This window comes from Euprymna scolopes, chromosome 46 (assembly GCF_053919585.1).
Source record: "Euprymna scolopes isolate OS-2025 chromosome 46, ASM5391958v1, whole genome shotgun sequence".
Taxonomy (NCBI): Eukaryota; Metazoa; Mollusca; class Cephalopoda; order Sepiida; family Sepiolidae; genus Euprymna; species Euprymna scolopes.
In genome coordinates this window covers 41,826,455-41,843,692 of record NC_136527.1, presented here as the reverse complement: position 1 = coordinate 41,843,692, position 17,238 = coordinate 41,826,455, and the positions used below count along the sequence as shown (strand labels likewise).

Genomic DNA, 17,238 nt, shown 5'->3' with positions numbered 1-17,238 from the left:
ACACTGTGGTAATCAACACGGTTTTGCTTTTGGAAAGTTGTCACCAACCTATTAATCCTCCCCACACACTAATCATGAGCTTTCAGGCGACTTGACAAATAGTCAAGCATGGATCTTCAAAGAAGATTGCCTCACAGTGGCTGACAGTTACCTCATCAATGACAGATGGAGGGCAACCAAGTCTCGGTGTTGCTGCTACAGATTTCATGACATATTGGAAATCACAATATCAACGTTTTACAAGAATAATATGACGTGACATCGTTTCTTTTAATTTCATCAAAACTTTCCTGTGATGAGCATGATTTCAAATAAGACAACTGATCACTGTATGACACTTGACAGGTTCCATTTCACACTTAACTAATGTCAAACACTTTTAAATCAGGGACAACAATTAATTCAGAGTTGTAATTTTCCACATGACCCATAAAGATATAAATCTTTGCATATACAACATTTCTACTAGATCAAACGGAAATGGGTCAGAGTCATTAATTATTGAACATCAATCGTATTTCAAAATATTTTGCACAATAAACATTTGTATAAAAATAATGACAAAAGACAAAAACATGACGTAGATATTTAAACATAAAAATTCGAAATAAAATAGACGTTTTAATGAATTTAAAAATAAAAGGAAAAACTGTTAAGACGTGATCTCAGATTTTCACAAGAATAAAAACTTTGTTTTTGAAAGAAAATTATTAACATAAAGTATCATATTCGTTTCTCACGTTCTTGTGTGAGAGAATAACACATTTTTAACACAAGAATACCCATACACATAACAATATGGTTTTTACCTTTTAAAAAAAAAATATTTTACATCTTGCTGTTGATGGACGACGGCATGCTACATACGTTGTTGTGTGCAACTCAACTTGAAAGAGTGTTGAGTTTTGAGTTGGAGGTTTGGAAATAAGAGTGTCGAGTTTTGCAATTAGAAGTTTTGACAACAAAGTGTCGAATTTACCTGGTAAATAGTTTACCCATACACTTTAGTTAGTTTGAAGAGATTATCCTGGAACTTACATGTAATTTTATTAGAATATAAAGATATTTATAGACAGTTATTATCCCTGTTATCGCTTCATTGCAAGTTTCATTTTCTAGGAATTGTGTCTAAATATTTCTTAAATTTTTTTATTAAACCAGTTAATATATTTCATACACTTTTTCTCTTTTATTTCAATTTTCATCAGTTGAAGTTCTCAGAAAGCTCACATTTAACTCTATGTGAAATACATAGATATTTGAATGTTCTATTAAAGTTCTTGTCTTTCGTATGTTTTACATGACACAACAAATATGTCTTCTATGCAAAAACCACATACATCAATGGTTTGTCTCTTTTTTAAAGCTTTATCTCATACATTTCCAGTGAACAATCATTTTTAGATTCTAACATCTCTTTTTGGGGAATTGTTTGAATCTCTCTTTCACTTGGTTCACCAGGTATATTTGCCAGTTAGTTTTTTAAAATTCTTTTGTCTAATTTCAATTGCCCTATAATTACTGAAATAGAGATTTTCCAAAGATTCCACTTTTTTTCACGTCGTACATAAAACCTGGTATTTTTTTTATTTTTACTCTCACTTTTTTTTAGAAGACAATTATATCATTCTTAGTTTCTACTTATTGTCTCATATATATATCATGTTTTACAGCTCTTTTTACAGGCACGGAATTGTGGAGTCATATTTAATATTCAACATCAGCCCAGTTGCTCCTATACCGGGTATGCTTGCTATGTACTTTTTAAAGTTCTTTTTCATAAGCCCAGTTGCTCCTATGATGACTGGTATAATTGAAACATCTTTTAGTTTCCAATTTCATTTCATATCATATATAAGTCCTTGATACTTTGTTATCTTTTCCCTCTCAACTCTGTTAAGCCCTGTATCATTGGGTACACTGACCTCTATTACGGTCGCTTTTTTGTTTGCTCTGTCCCAAATCACTATATCTGATTTAGCAGCTGCGTTTTCAAGATATGTACCAGTCGGGATTATGTAGTCATAATGAATGGTGTAGTCGTCATTCCCAACTGTTCGTTCGGGTATATGTTCCCAGGATTTTATACTGCACTGAATGTTGAGTTTCTTGTGTTAGCATATGATGCAACAAATTTGACATTGGTGCAAAAGATGAGCCACAAATTTCACAAGAATCTTTTTTCTCTTTTTATTTGCTTTCTTTGAAGATTGTAATGCAACAAAACCAACTGCAAATATTTCCATGCTTAATATTGAATCAACCCGAGAGCTCTTTTTAGTATGCCTGCTTTGAATTTGACTCCCTGGCAAAAAAGAAACACATACCTAACAAGAATGGGTTTTTTAACCCGTATCTGTTTTTATATGACTCAACAAACCTGACTTTTATGCAAAACAACAACAATATACTTCACCAACATATTTTCCTGGGGATTAAAAAAATTGATTTTTGTGAAAAAAATACATATTTACAGCAATGATGTTTTCAACAAATGTGACTTCTGTGCAAAAGAACAGCATACTTAACAAGAATGTGGTTTTTCTGCCGTATGTGTTTGCATATGGCTCAACAACGTTGATTTCTGTGCAAAAGAAGAACAACATACTTCACAAAAATGTGGTTTGTCTCCCGTATGTGTTTTCATATGCGCCAACAAATGTGACTTCTGTGCAAAAGAAGAACCACATACTTCACAAGAATGTGGTTTGTCTCCCGTATGTATTGACATATGCCGCACCAAATTTGACTTCCGTGCAAAACAAGAACCACATACTTCACAAGAATGTGGTTTGTCTGCCATATGGGTTGTCATATGATTCAACAAACCTGACTTCATTGCAAAAGAAGAACCACATACTTCACAAGAATGTGGTTTGTCCCCTGTATGTGTTGTCATATGATTCAACAAAGTTGACTTCAGTGCAAAAGAAGAACCACATACTTCACAAGAATGTGGTTTATCTCCTGTATGTGTTAGCATATGACGGGACAAATTTGATTTCTGTGCAAAAGAAGAACCACATATTTCACAAGAATGTGATTTATCTCCCGTATGTGTTTTCATATGACGTAACAAATATGATTTCTGTGCAAAAGAAGTACCACATACTTCACAAAAATGTGGCTTATCTCCTATATGTGTTCTCATATGCCTAAACAAATTCGACTTCCATGCAAAAGAAGAACCACATACTTCACAAGAATGTGGTTTGTCTCCTGTATGTGTGTTCATATGACTCAACAAAGTTGACTTCTGTGAAAAAAAAGAGCCACATACTTCACAAGAATGTGTTTTTTCTCCAGTATGTGTTAGCATATGATCGGACATATTTGACCTCCAATCAAAAGAAGAACCACATACTTCACAAGAATGTAGTTTGTCTCCCGCATATGTGGTCTTATGCCTCAACAAATTTTACTTTCGTGCAAATGAAGAAGCACAACGTTCTCAAGAATATGGTTTGACTGCCATATGTGTTGTCATATGTTTCAACAAAAGTGACTTCTATGCAAAAGAAGAATCACATACTTCACAAGAGTGCATTTTCCCCCTCGATGTGTTTTATAGGACGCAACAAATGTGATTTCTGTAATGTAGTTTGTATATATTTTGTCTTAATTTCCTTATCACTTTGTTTTTTCCTGGGGATGGTGTATTCTACGAGATGCAAAAAATTCCTATTAGTTCAGTTACTCCAATCGAGAGGTCTCTTTAAGATTCTAACCATCCCTTTAAGTGCTAATGTTTGTATTTTTGCTCTTGGTTGACCGGGTATATTTGCCAGATAGTTTTTGAAATTCTTTTTTCTTAGTCTGGTTGCTCCTATAATGACTGCTATGATTGATACCTTCTTAACATTCCAGTTTTTTATGTCATACATAAGTCCTTTGTAATTTTGCCCCTCACAGCTGTTAAGGCCAGCATCATTAGGGATGCTTATTTCAACTAGGGTGCCACATTCACTTTCAAGTAACTGTAGGAAATTCGAAGTCATAATGGATATTTCCAATTTTTTTTTCTGGTACATCTCCCAAAGATTTACTACTACATTGGATATTCAGGTTTTGCAGTAAAGATATTTTACCATGTTTTCATATTTTTACTCCACAAATTTGATTTCCATGCAAAAAAGAACCACATAATTCACAAAATATGCTTTATCAGTCATGTTTAATTGCATCTGATTCCACAAAACGTATATGCAATATCGTGTATGATCATATGCAGGCTAGTAAATTTTAACTTTAGAAGATTTATATGAAAAAAATGTATAATTATTTTAAACCTTTTCTTAATCACCAATGAAGTCCTTATCCATTAATTTCTTTATATTGCTGCAAATTCTGAAAATATAAAATAAATATTTTAAAAATATATTTCATTTGGTTAACTGCAATTTCTAATGTTGATTTTTGTTAAAATATCCAAATCATCTATTATTAATCAAATTTAAAAAATGAGAATTTTATGCAATACTGGTTAGTTAACAAAATTAATTTGTTTCTATTTTCAAATATTAAACTAAAAATCTTAACGTTTCTCCATTTAAGAGATGAGGATTGATTATTCACATTATTTGGATTCTTCAGAATACTGTTCTAATTTTGGGTGATATTTCCACAATGTTTCTATGTTACCCCCGATCTTATTCAGGTATTATAAGTGATGACTGGATAAAAAGCCTTATTGAAAATTCTATTTCCAATCTCACTGAGGATTACAACTTCAACGTTCAAAAGTATTTAAGTTACATCTGAATTTACCAAGTACTCTAACCATAGCACCACGGGTCCTAGCAGACAATTCTAGTATAAAATTTGTGAACATTTTTGTTTCTGTGTGTCATCACTATATATATATATATATATATATATATATATATATAGTCATCCACATACAGTACTGTTTCGCTGTTTCACAGCTCATCAGTGCGGCTAGACAGGCAACTACATATATATATATATATTGTGAGATATTCTTGGACTGATGATGTGATTTTCCCTAGCAAGGTGGTAACTGAAACATGTTTGCATATGTGTAGCCACAAGTTTTCATATTCAACATATTCACATTGCTCTGTCTAAACATTGAGCACTCTTTGGTAGGCACATTATGTTTTTTGTTTTGTTTAAATGACTAAACAATACTATAAATAATATATATATATGGTGCCACAAAAAAGTCAGAACTTATTTTTTCAAAACCTGCAAATTTAAGCTAAATTGAGTGTAACAGTTTAAAAACCTATACCTCATTTGATTCATCTTTTATTCCTCTTTAAGTTTTCCTGTTTATATTTGACTTTTAATTGAAGCATCGTAGTGTTCATGCAAGTATCCTAGTGTTGATGCCAATTTAAAAATTAACTTCAAATTGAGAAGGCATAAAGAAACTCTGCACTATGGAAAATTGTATTTTAATATAATTTTAGAACATTACTTTAACACAAATACAACAGGAAGACAATAAACTAAATATTTAGTAGTATAGCTCTTCTGCAATTAGACAATCTGCAATATTTTGGATATTCCTTGGATTTCTCTGCAGCAATTCTCGGATAAAAAAGCATCGCATTTTTCTTTCATTTTTGTCCCAAATTCTTCCCGATTTGAAATTTTATCATTGTGTCAGTTGCGTGAATGGGAGCACTATCCTGTATAAAAATGGGATTATCATCCCAATTTCGGCCAAAGTAAGGTAGAATATGCTAAGTCAACATATTAATGTACATGGTCGAATGTATTCGACCTTGTAAGCAAACTATAGACACTAATAATATACCACAATAATACTGAACCTCAAACACCTTGTAGCTTTTAAACTGTGCAGCTGGGATTAAATTCTTCATCCTCCCTTAGACTGATGTAATGCCTGCAACCAACGCTTTGCCTATTGGATTTTAATTCATTGCTAAATATCACTTTAAGCCAATATGAAGTGTCATGATCTTCAATGCATCTGACGGTGTTCAGGCGGCACTTTTCTTTACAGTAATCATTTGCTTGCATCTTGCAACAGAGTCTCATGAATTAAATTTCTTCAATCTGTTGTTAGCTGTAGAAAGAGAACACTTCTTACCAAGATTACATTGTTGTGTGATTTGTGAAACCGTTTCAAACCTGTTTCTGACGTTTCTATCTACAGCATTATCTTCCGTGTAAGAAGTAACTCTAGCATGACCAGATTTCGGGGCATTACGAACATTGCCAGTTTTTGGTGTTTTTGCACAATCACTCGTAGTTATCTAATCAAATTTCAATATGTGGCGGATTTCTCAAAAAAATATACCAGAAAGGTGGAGTGTAGTGAGCTCTTGACAATCACAAGAAGAACTTGAGCGATATGGACTAGGTGTTACGTTGTCTAAACTGGAATGACAACAATTATGATTAGAGATGCTTTGTTGCCTAAAAGGTGGTATATTAAGCTGGTTTAAAACTTATTTGTTTCAAAGTTTAACGCTTGTTTCCTTAAGACAGTTTACTTGCCACTGTTCTTTGGAATCTATAATCATTTACTTTATCCTATCAGGGTCAACGGTTTCCTTTCTCCATCCATATATACTTCACCATAACTGATTTTCAATCTCTCCACATATTACATCTTTTCAATGAATGACATGGCTAACCGCTGTATAATGTTCCACATTTACATTAGTCATGATTTTTACATAAACGTCTGTACATGCACATATTACATCTTTTCAATGTTTCTCTAACCTAATAACAAATAATAAGTTGTTCTAACAAATATTAAGTTATTCTAACAAATATAAAGTTATTCTAATAAATATTTAGTTATTCGAACAAATAAAAAGTTATTCTAAAAAATAAAAAGTTATGCTACCAAATAAGTTATTCTTAAAAATAATAAGTTATTCTAACAAATAATAAGTTATTCTAACAAATATTAAGTTATTTTAACAAATAATAAATTATTCTAACAAATAATAAGTTATTCTAACAAATATAAAGTTATTCTAATAAATATTTAGTTATTCTAACAAATATAAAGTTATTCTAATAAATATTTAGTTATTCTAGCAAATAATAAGTTATTCTAACAAATAATAAGTTATTGTAACAAATAATAAGTTATTCTAACAAATAATAAGTTATTGTAACAAATAATAAGTTATTCTAACAAATAATAAGTTATTCTAACAAATAATTAGTTATTCTAACAAATAAGTTATTCTGACAAATAATACAGGAATCTTGATGAACTCTAAACATACGACAAAGAAGGGTCCTATAAAGTTGAGGAAACCAAAAAAAAAACAATGAGGTACGTGACATTTCATTTTTTGACCCTCCTGTTTCTGCTAAAAAATAAATATATATCCATATATGTAATGTGCATAAGATAATAAAAACAGACATATATGTTCAAAATTTTATAAGCTAATGTTTTTCTCTCTTTCGTGTTTCTTAACAAAAAAATGATTTTGAGTTGTTTTTTATCTTGTTCTTTCGTCAGTTGCATTTGCTATTGTTATAATGAAGCAGCAGCTTGTTTCTAATTTTGTGCTGGAACTTCAGAATTAAAATTAAGCAGTAGGGTCAGAATTTAAAAAAAAAATCAGTAGGGTAGCTTAAAATGGATACAGGCCTATATGCAAAAGATAGATTAGCAGAAGGCATTTATAGTGGGATATAGTGTAGAAGCAGACAAGTCAGAAAACAGGTACTGAGATTTTTTAGAGGTTTAAGGGATAGGAGAGTGAAAATGGGTGTGATGAGACACAAGCCACAAGATCTTCAAGCGGATAATCAGAAAGCTATAGTAGAAGTTAAATGGAAATGGATTGACGCAAGCTAGGAGTATTAAGACGAGCGCATGGAGGTTTGTCACACAAGATAGCGGATTCTACAAGATATGGAGACAGACGTAAAAGAAGAAACAAAGTAGATAGTAGAGGACTAGTATTTAAAGCTAAAGTAAGGAAAAAGCTAAGTATATAATTAGGTGTTACTGAACAAGGGCGTACCAACGCACATAGAATTGATTAGAATTCAGGGAAAAATTATAGAGGAGCATAGGTGTCAGTAATAAATATATGATATTAAACCATTATTGGCTTAAGAAAAATAAGGTGAGGATGTACTTCAGTTTAGGAACGATTAGAATATTTGACGAGTATATACTCTGGAAGATGATGCCCATATTTAATCAATAGATAGGTCAGCACAGAAAATTATGTTGAAACACCAGCATCTGCATACATGTATGATTCGTGAGGGTTTGAGAAATTGTTGTAAGTTTGTAAGTTTCGATTGCTAATAAAGAACATTATCAACCAGTCACATTGAGAATGGGTTGCCAAATAACTAAGTTCAGAGTGGCTTGTAACATTACTGTGGTTATTATACTTGATGAACAAAAGCATTTAATCCCCGAGAGGGTAGACAGTCAGCTTAAAATACCTCTAGAATATTCATTCAATATTAATATTAAACTCGTCTATACAGAATAGGAAAATACAGAGATGAGCTTTGAAGGAGATGGAAATATTTGTGTGGAGCTTTTATTATGCACCGTGGATTTAAGCAGAGACAATGACGTCTCCTGGTAGAAATAGATGGTAGGAATTACTCGGTAAGTCCAATAAACTTAGATCATTTAAAGATGCAGATGAAGAACGGTAATGCGTCTAAAATGGAACCAACAACTTTATGGTGATGAATGAAATAGTGTATGATTGCAACCCGACGATGAACAATTGTGAAAGTTATATGTGCCACAGCATATGGTCACAAAATATGTATATATAGTAGTGGCTTCCTTCAATCCTGACAGACTATGGATAGCCACTGTAACGATGCGTGAAATTTTTGTGATGAGAGTTGTGCAATCTCCAACCACACCTCTCCTGAGTCGACGTTGTTGAATACCAGTGGCAAGTGGAGGTTCAGGACGACAGGAAACAATGCAGAGATAAGCAGAAAGTACATACAGCGCCTAGAATTCCCAAACAGTCACCTATCTGGTATTAGCCAGGCTCAATGTTGCTTAACTTTGGTGGCCTGACGAGAACTGGTGTGTCAACACGATAATGCTGTGTATATAACTCGAATTGTTCAATTTGCATTTTTGATTGCATATTCTTATTTTTTTTCTTTCTCTTGTTCTTCTTTTTTCAAGAAAGAAGTTTAACCTATGCAAGCATAAAGTTGACTGTGGAATGAGAAAGGGAAGAGAAAGTACTTTTGCTAGTTTCTCATGATTTGAGGAGATTTTTTTGTGAGTCGGAAACCAGAAACCATTTTGATGATTTTGCACATGTCAGAAAATGATCAGCTTCTTCTCATTCTAATCTGAGAAATGATGCCCTTTTTAGTACTTTTTTTCAAAAATAGAAAGTCTGCATTGCACAAGTGACCGTCAACCATTTTAACCTTTCTTTCTTTCTTTCCTTTCTATTTTGACCAATCCTTTGAAGCACACACACACATGCTAGCAAAGTAAGTTACAATTTTCCATACACAAATTCAGAACATGAAAGCCCCATTTATAATAACTTCCTTTTCATCTATAACAGGTAATGTTGCCAAAATACAAAATAATTTAATTTTATGTTATCTTCACTTTTCAAAACAGAATTAAAATTAAAAGGTCATATCACAATCTGGTAAGTAATTATGGAATCTCCATTATTAAAAGGAAAAACAAAAACAATTTTTCAACATCTAAAAAATACATGTAAATAAAGAAAAATGTGATTTGCTCGTATCATTTGGATTATTTGGACTATTGTTCTCATCTTAAGTGTTATTTTTACAATGTCTGCACAATAAATAACACTCAAGATGAGAACAGTAGTCTTAATAATCTAAATAATACAAAGAATCATTCCTCATCTAAAAACATTTAGAACAGAATATTGTAATTTGTTTAAGAATCATGATTATTTCATAATTTATTCCAAGGTATTTGTAAGGTTTGTTGAATGTATTTTTGAGAGAACTTTTAAATACAACATAATAAGTTTCTTTAATTATCAGCATTCTTTAACCAAACGAATAGAACATTTGATAACTGCATTTCAAAATAAATAAACAGGAAAACACTTTGGTATACTTATGTGTGGAATCAGTTACTAATACATCGATCTTTCATATTGAAAACACGAGACGAGAATAAAAACATTTAATTAAAGAAAGGAGAAAGCAACAACTAATATTTAAAAAAAAAAGCTTTAAAAAAGGCTAAATTCGCAAAATTGGCTGAAAAAGTCGATGTTTCCAAAATGGGGGATCGATTTACTAGAATTTTGTATTAGAAACAGAGCACAACTTAAAAATTGTAAATATTGAAATTTTTTTGATAATCTGGAAGATTAGTGACAAGTACACAGGAGCATACCACATCTGCACAAGTGTTGAGCATTTTGTTTTTGTTTTTTACTTTAAACCAGTGAAAATCATTTAAAATTCATACTTTTTTTCATTGTAAACTATGAAGAAATTGTACTGGTCAATGTCTAGAATCTTTCAACCCTCCCTCCTCCCAAAAAGACTTTTATGATTACCACTTTTATAAGTTTTCGGGGGTGCTGAAAACGAATATATACTTTAACAGTGGCGCAGAGAAATAGTTTTCATGATATTAAAAATGTACTTTTTTAAAAAGTGGGGTCTCACTTTTCATTATGAATTTAATGCAAAATGAGCACCCACTTTATGGCAACCTAGTGAGTGGAGATAAAAGTTTTTTTCTAATTTCATCTTTCATTAAAAGCCCAGGATATTAAAGATATTAAAGAGAAAAATCTGCATACAGATACGTGTCATTCCTTATGTTATCAGAGGTGGCCATTTTTGTATGTGTAAGCATATACATATTTTTGCTGCAAAGTAGTTTTCTGATTATTAAGCAATGTAATTCCTTATGTTATTAGTGGTGGCCAATTCTTTACATTGTATAATATTCGGAAAACGACTTGTTTGTGACAAAGTTTAATGGGATATTCGTTTTCAGCATACAAAAAACCTATAGAAATCGTCATGTTAAAGATGATTGTTAAGGTCAAAAGTAATAACAATTTACCAAAATGGCTTTCAGGCAGCCCCCGCCTAAAAATATTATCATCGTGTAGCCTGAAAGTGGGTGCTTATTTGGTGCTAGTGCACTTATTGATCCGTGCTATTTTTAAAATAGTATTTTCAAGTTTAATTTTGCTATTTTTAATTAAAGTTCTAGATCTTTTTTATTAAATTGTAAGGTTAAAGTACAGAATAGGTACAAAGCACCCTCCTTAAATTAAAGTTGATCCCCACTTTTGGAAAAAGTAATTTCCTCATATCATGAAATCTAATTCACTTTTGAAGTATATATTCGTTTTCAGCACACCTTTATTTTTATTGTAAAGATTTTTTTTTTGCTTTATGTCAGATTCGAGACATTGATCGTTGTTTTTTTATGTTTCAGTATTGAAAATAAAATAATAGATTAATGATAATAATCCATAGGGTCTGCCAAACGATTGTGAAAAATGGATCGCATGTTTCCGTGACGTCAGATTTGTGTTAACTATATGAACTAAGGAAAAGCAGAAGCGACCTAATGATATTTTTAAAACCTTTGTTTATCTTCTTCAAACTACAATTAATAATTAATCTTTGTTATAATTTTATTAGGTTTTAAGATTTACACAGTTTAATAATTAATAATATTATAAACATTTGTACATTAAATATCAAATACGGTTTTACTGAATGTTCATTTGGTTACCTACGAGGTTCATATTTTGTTCGGTAAAAAGAGACCAACAAAATATGAGGGGCTACAAAATGCTTAATATTTGTGCAATAATATTTTCAAATTGGTTTTAATCTGGCGATAAAATAGCTGACAAGAGTCATGTTTATATTAAAAATTAATATTTAAAAAAAAATTAAACACAATTAATTAAAAATCTATGTTGTAATGGAACATTTTGAAATAATGGAATTTTAATCGTTTTAATCTTTTAAAAATAAAATAATGTTTACGAAGTTTCTTTTTCTTGGCAATTCAACTGATTATAGCATATATTAATTCGAAAAAAAAAACACTATTTAAAAAACATAATAATATTAAGTTTATATTATTTTTTTAATTGCAACTTCAAGGTAAATTTTTGTTCAATATGTGCATTTAAATTTAAAAAAAACATATTTTTTTGTACTTATTTGAACTCTTATGTTTCGTAATAAATAGAAATTTCGATAGATTTAAATATAACAATTTCGAAAAAATTAATATGGAGGGGGATCACGCACTAAAAAAATATTTCCCCTCGTATATTTTACGAAAACTGCATTTTATATGTAATTTCATTCTAAAATGGATGAGTATTGAAAATTTAACGCAAAATCTGACGATTAATTGATTTTTGTTAGATTTATTAAATATGGGTATATTTTCACGTTTAGAATGTCTACTACATGGGAACGTTATTTTAAAGCGCCAATTAATGTAAACACGATTTTCGTCTCGCAATTTCATTATTTTTGTTCGATGAAAAAAAATTTTTTTTAATTATTACTGGTTTATTTTGCCCTTCTTTTAAATGGTACAAAAGTTATACTGATGATATTAATTTATAATAAAGTTACATCGTTTTACATATAGGGTGGGGGTAATTCTGTGGTGACATTTGGCAGTCCCTAATAATCCACTGGGAAGATTATATATAAAAAAAAGATGAAAACAAAAACCATTAAATAATGAAAAACATTTAAGATCTATATTTTTTTTTTTTCGTTTTTTTTTTGTTTGTTTTTTTTGGTAAACAAAATATTTAAAATTAATTAAAAAATTTTCGTAAACGATAAAGAAGCTGTTTTTTTTCTTTTTTTTACATTTAAGTCAGTATTGAAAAAACAAACAAACAAACAAACAATCGACAGAGAAATTTTTTTCAATAAATCAACATTTTCATTAGGATTATTCGCTTAATAAATGTATAAATAAATGTCATCTTACATTTTAACATATTCTGCAAATGCATAAATGTATAAATAAATGTCATCTTACATTTTAACGTATTCTGCAAATGCGCAAAAATCGATACTAAATTCATGTAGTAATACTTACGTTTTTGTTTTATAATCTGCTTTCGATTAACTTTATTTGCTTTTATAAAGGACACGATTTTTCAAATGTGATTGACTTTACAAGTTCAAGTTTACATTCAAAATGACGAACGTAAGAGCGAGTTCGCAGAAAACAAAATTGAAGAGAAAAAATAAAAAATAAATATTTCGAAATAGAGCCGATCTATTTGGTGAATATCACGGATAAAATTAATATTATTTTATTTAACATTTTAATATTACATGAGAGAGAACATAGAAGTATCATCTTTATTAATTCTCTAATTCGTTGCACGTGCAATTTAATGGCGGAAACTGATAGTTTTTATAGCCACCTTTTCGTATTTTTATTTATTTATTTACTAATTCATTTTTTAGATTCCTGTTGTTTTTTTTTAATTGTGTTTGAAACATTTAAGCTTAAAGTAAATCTGGTTCTGGCGCAGTTTACTAAACACATTAAAAATGGAGATATTGAAAAAGAACCATAGTTAATATCTATACGAAAAAAAAAATACACGTGCAATGTTTTTACGGCGTCGTTAGAAACTTAAACTGAATCTGAAAGATAAAATATCAGATTTTGGGGACTATTTCAGAGATAATTAGTAGAGTCTTAAAATATTGATTAAAAAAAATACATCTTGTTTGTGTAAAAAAGATTAATTAGACCCCCCCCTCGCCCAAGCAAGTACAATCAATCAACGCATCTGTATTAGTCTATATTAATAATTAAAAAAAAATGTACTCATTATTAAAAATAATACCATTTTTCGATTATTTTTCTTAATGGTCCTGGATTTAAATTTTTTTAAATAATTTTCTTTGTTTTTTTTTTTTGTTTTTGATTCAAATCTTTATTTTTTTTTTAATTTTCCTTTGTCTTCAGGATTAAAAAAAATTCTTACTTGATGTCTACACCATCAATCATCATTCATGCACGAAAAATATTATAATATTACATTTGAAATTTTCGGGAGAATTTTTATCATTAAAACCACATTAAATATTTTTGAAATTATATTATTTTTTGTGAAAATATTGAATGAATACTGCCTATCATAATGTTCCTGAAATATTAAAAAAATATTTTTAATTGTTTACATCTACAATTCTTTATTTTTCTATATAAAAGAAGCAAACAGAAATTCATGAGTTATTCTTTTAGTTCTTAAATTTTAAATTTAGTAAAATTGTTTTGATCAGTGGCGGCTCGTGCCTAAGATTAGTGGGGGTGCTGTTTAAAAAAATGCGTATTGTTTTAATATTGTGTAAAAATAAAACAAACATAAAAAATATACATAATTTATACGCATGCACACGTATAAAAATACAATAACTTAAAGGAATTCTAAATAGATGTAAATATTTGGAATAGCTTACTTATATTTATTTGAAAGTAAATTCCATTCTTCTTGTTTTAATTTGTGAGAAAAGATTGATAATTTTCTCCTTAACTTCTGAATGACTACTGGAGAACTGTTTTTCAATTGAAAGCACTGCAAGTGCATTTAGTCTTTCGCAACCCATGGTGCTCCTTAGAAAAGTTTTTATTCTTTTCAGAGTTGAAAAACAACGTTCTGCCTCTGATGTAGTCATGGGAATTGTCAAGATAATTTTTATGAGTTTTGTGATTTCACTAAGAACATCGTTTAAATTGTTTTCCAAAATAAATTTCAGGAGATCAATTACTTTGCAATACTCATGGATATCTGACCTACTATAAAATATTTCTAACTCAGTTTCAAGCTTTTGTTTGTCAATCATGGGATATGCTTAAGTTGTCAAGGATATCTCGTCTGTAGGTAGTTCTTTCTTAAAACTAGCAAAGCTTTTCTTGTTTATTTATTAAATGTTTAGTTGAAGAATATCTGTCCGTTATATCAACAGATATATAGTCACACAGTTCTTTAGCTTCGGCCTTGAGTGTTTGTGAAGGATTTTCACAGTATTTGGAGTTTCTTATCTCTAAAATAGCAGTTTTGAAATTTGTTATGTATTCATTGACTTTATATATGCTAATTTCCCGAGATTGCATTTGATTATAAATAATTTCAACATGAGACATAATTTGATGAAATAGCTCTAACCAAAATATGAAATTTTCATCGTTCAAATATTTCAGAATTCCTGTCGCTTCTGCAACGGTTTCATCTACATATGATGTTGACTAAATTTCAGTGAGACATTTTTTTAATGCTTGAACATTTTCATGAACTCTATTTATGATCCGTATGTTAAAGTTCCACCTCGTGGCTTATGGACGTGGAATGCTTACATCCAGATGCTTCTTGAGAATGGACAGACGCTGTGGTGATCTAGAAAAGAAAGTCGGAATAGCCAAAATGTTAGAGATAAATATTCTAGCATTTCGTGTAATGCTTGCTGCATTCCTCATTATTAAATTAAGTTGATGCGCATAACAGTGAGTGAAATGTGCATTACTATAAACTGCTTTTATTTTCGCCTGAACACCAGCTTTTTTGTCTTTCATGACATTTGCACCATCAAATGTCTGAGCTATCAGTTTTTGGCGATTCCCTTGAAGGATTATATCCAATTGTTGTAGAATATATTTTGATATTCCATCAGCGGTTTGGTTTTCTTGAATAAAGAATCCCCAAAAGCGTTCAAGTATTTTTTCATCCAAGACGTACCGTAAAACAATGATCATTTGTGTATGTTCAGACACACCTGTTGTATCGTCAGCCATGACAGCTACAAAGGAAGCTTTGCTAATTTCTGCCCTTATTTCATCACGGTATATTTGTAAAAGACAGTCAAGTATGTCATTCTGAATGGTCTTGGAAACACCTTTGAAGACACTACTGGTTTCTAACTGATTCTTTAAATCTGGATCTAATTTAGATGCAAAATTTACTAATCCTCTAAATACACCTGCATTTACTGAATCATTTTTTCATCATGTCCTCGTAAGGGAGTTTCAAAGTTCCCACAAAAGAAAATACAATCTATTATTTTAGATAAAATTTCACGGTTCTTCTTAACATTCATGTTATGATGATTGATTGAAAGTCTGTAGGCCTCACTAAGTTTTTCCTTAATATTTACGGTCCCCAAAATTGATAGGGAAACTACATTGTCAACGTGCTCCTTTGACTTCTCATGCTTTTCAGTTCTATCTTTCATTTTGCTAATAGTTCTGAAACCATCTTTTGTCTACGTTACATCACCCCCAAACAACAAACAAAGAAAGCAGAACAATGCCTTTTTTTAGTTCACAGCCGCAAAGCCAACTTTTCCGTTGGTACCAGTCAGAATTAAAGCTACGAATATACACTTTGTTGTTGCTAATGCCTGACTGAGATATTTGAATATCAGGCGTTGAACGGCCTCTTATCTTAATTTCAACTTTATCATGGAGAGGCAGCTGTGAAAACTCAATCTGTTGAAGTTCACTTACCGTCACAGAAGTTATTTCTTGGGGATGCAATGAGGCCATGGTTAAATTCTTTTATATCAATTGTGTTGGGAAAGGTAAGTACTAGGCAGTCTATTAGTAGAATATTAATTAGGGTAGAAGGAATACAATGTTTACGTGATTCTCTTTTTGCGATTCAACTGAACCGGAAGTTCTAACTGAGTTGAATGGTACTTTTATAACTTTTAGATAATAGATTTTTATCAACGAAAATAGTTTTACTATTTAAAAACGTTTTTATTTATAAAAAGCTTGTTGTTAATTAAAAATTGGCGTATAACAAAATAAGCTTGCCATTGAAATTGTCTTTTATAATACAAATATTTTTTAACTTTGCCATTATAAGCCGTCGGAAAAATGGATAATACGCAAAAACATTTTAATCAAAAAAATACTATTTTAAATTGTGTACACTTTACAGAGTAATAAAAAAAATATACAAATATATTTCTTTTAAACTTTACAGATTAAATAAATTTTATGGGCTTTTCCGCAGGCAAACAAACGAAAAACATTTTTTTAAATACATTTTATTTAGAATTTTTTAATAATTTATTTTTTCATAAAAACAATATCTTTGAAATTTACTTGCTTGCACACGATGGTAAAGTTAGGAGTTTACCATTTAAAAGTGGTTTTATTGGATAACAGTTTTATTTAAAATTTTAAAATGTGTTTATAACTAAATTTACTTTGTAAATAAAATATAGAAT

At 30.3% G+C, this 17,238-nt stretch overlaps 1 long non-coding RNA gene across 1 annotated transcript; it reads right to left on the bottom strand.

Annotated features, from left to right (window-relative positions):
- Positions 1-3,763: 3,763 nt before the first annotated feature.
- On the bottom strand, positions 3,764-13,156 carry LOC145270455 (uncharacterized). Its single transcript, XR_013865366.1, has 2 exons — positions 13,085-13,156; positions 3,764-4,347 (listed from the first exon to the last, which is right to left on the bottom strand). It is a non-coding gene; the product is annotated as an uncharacterized LOC145270455 (long non-coding RNA).
- Positions 13,157-17,238: the final 4,082 nt, after the last annotated feature.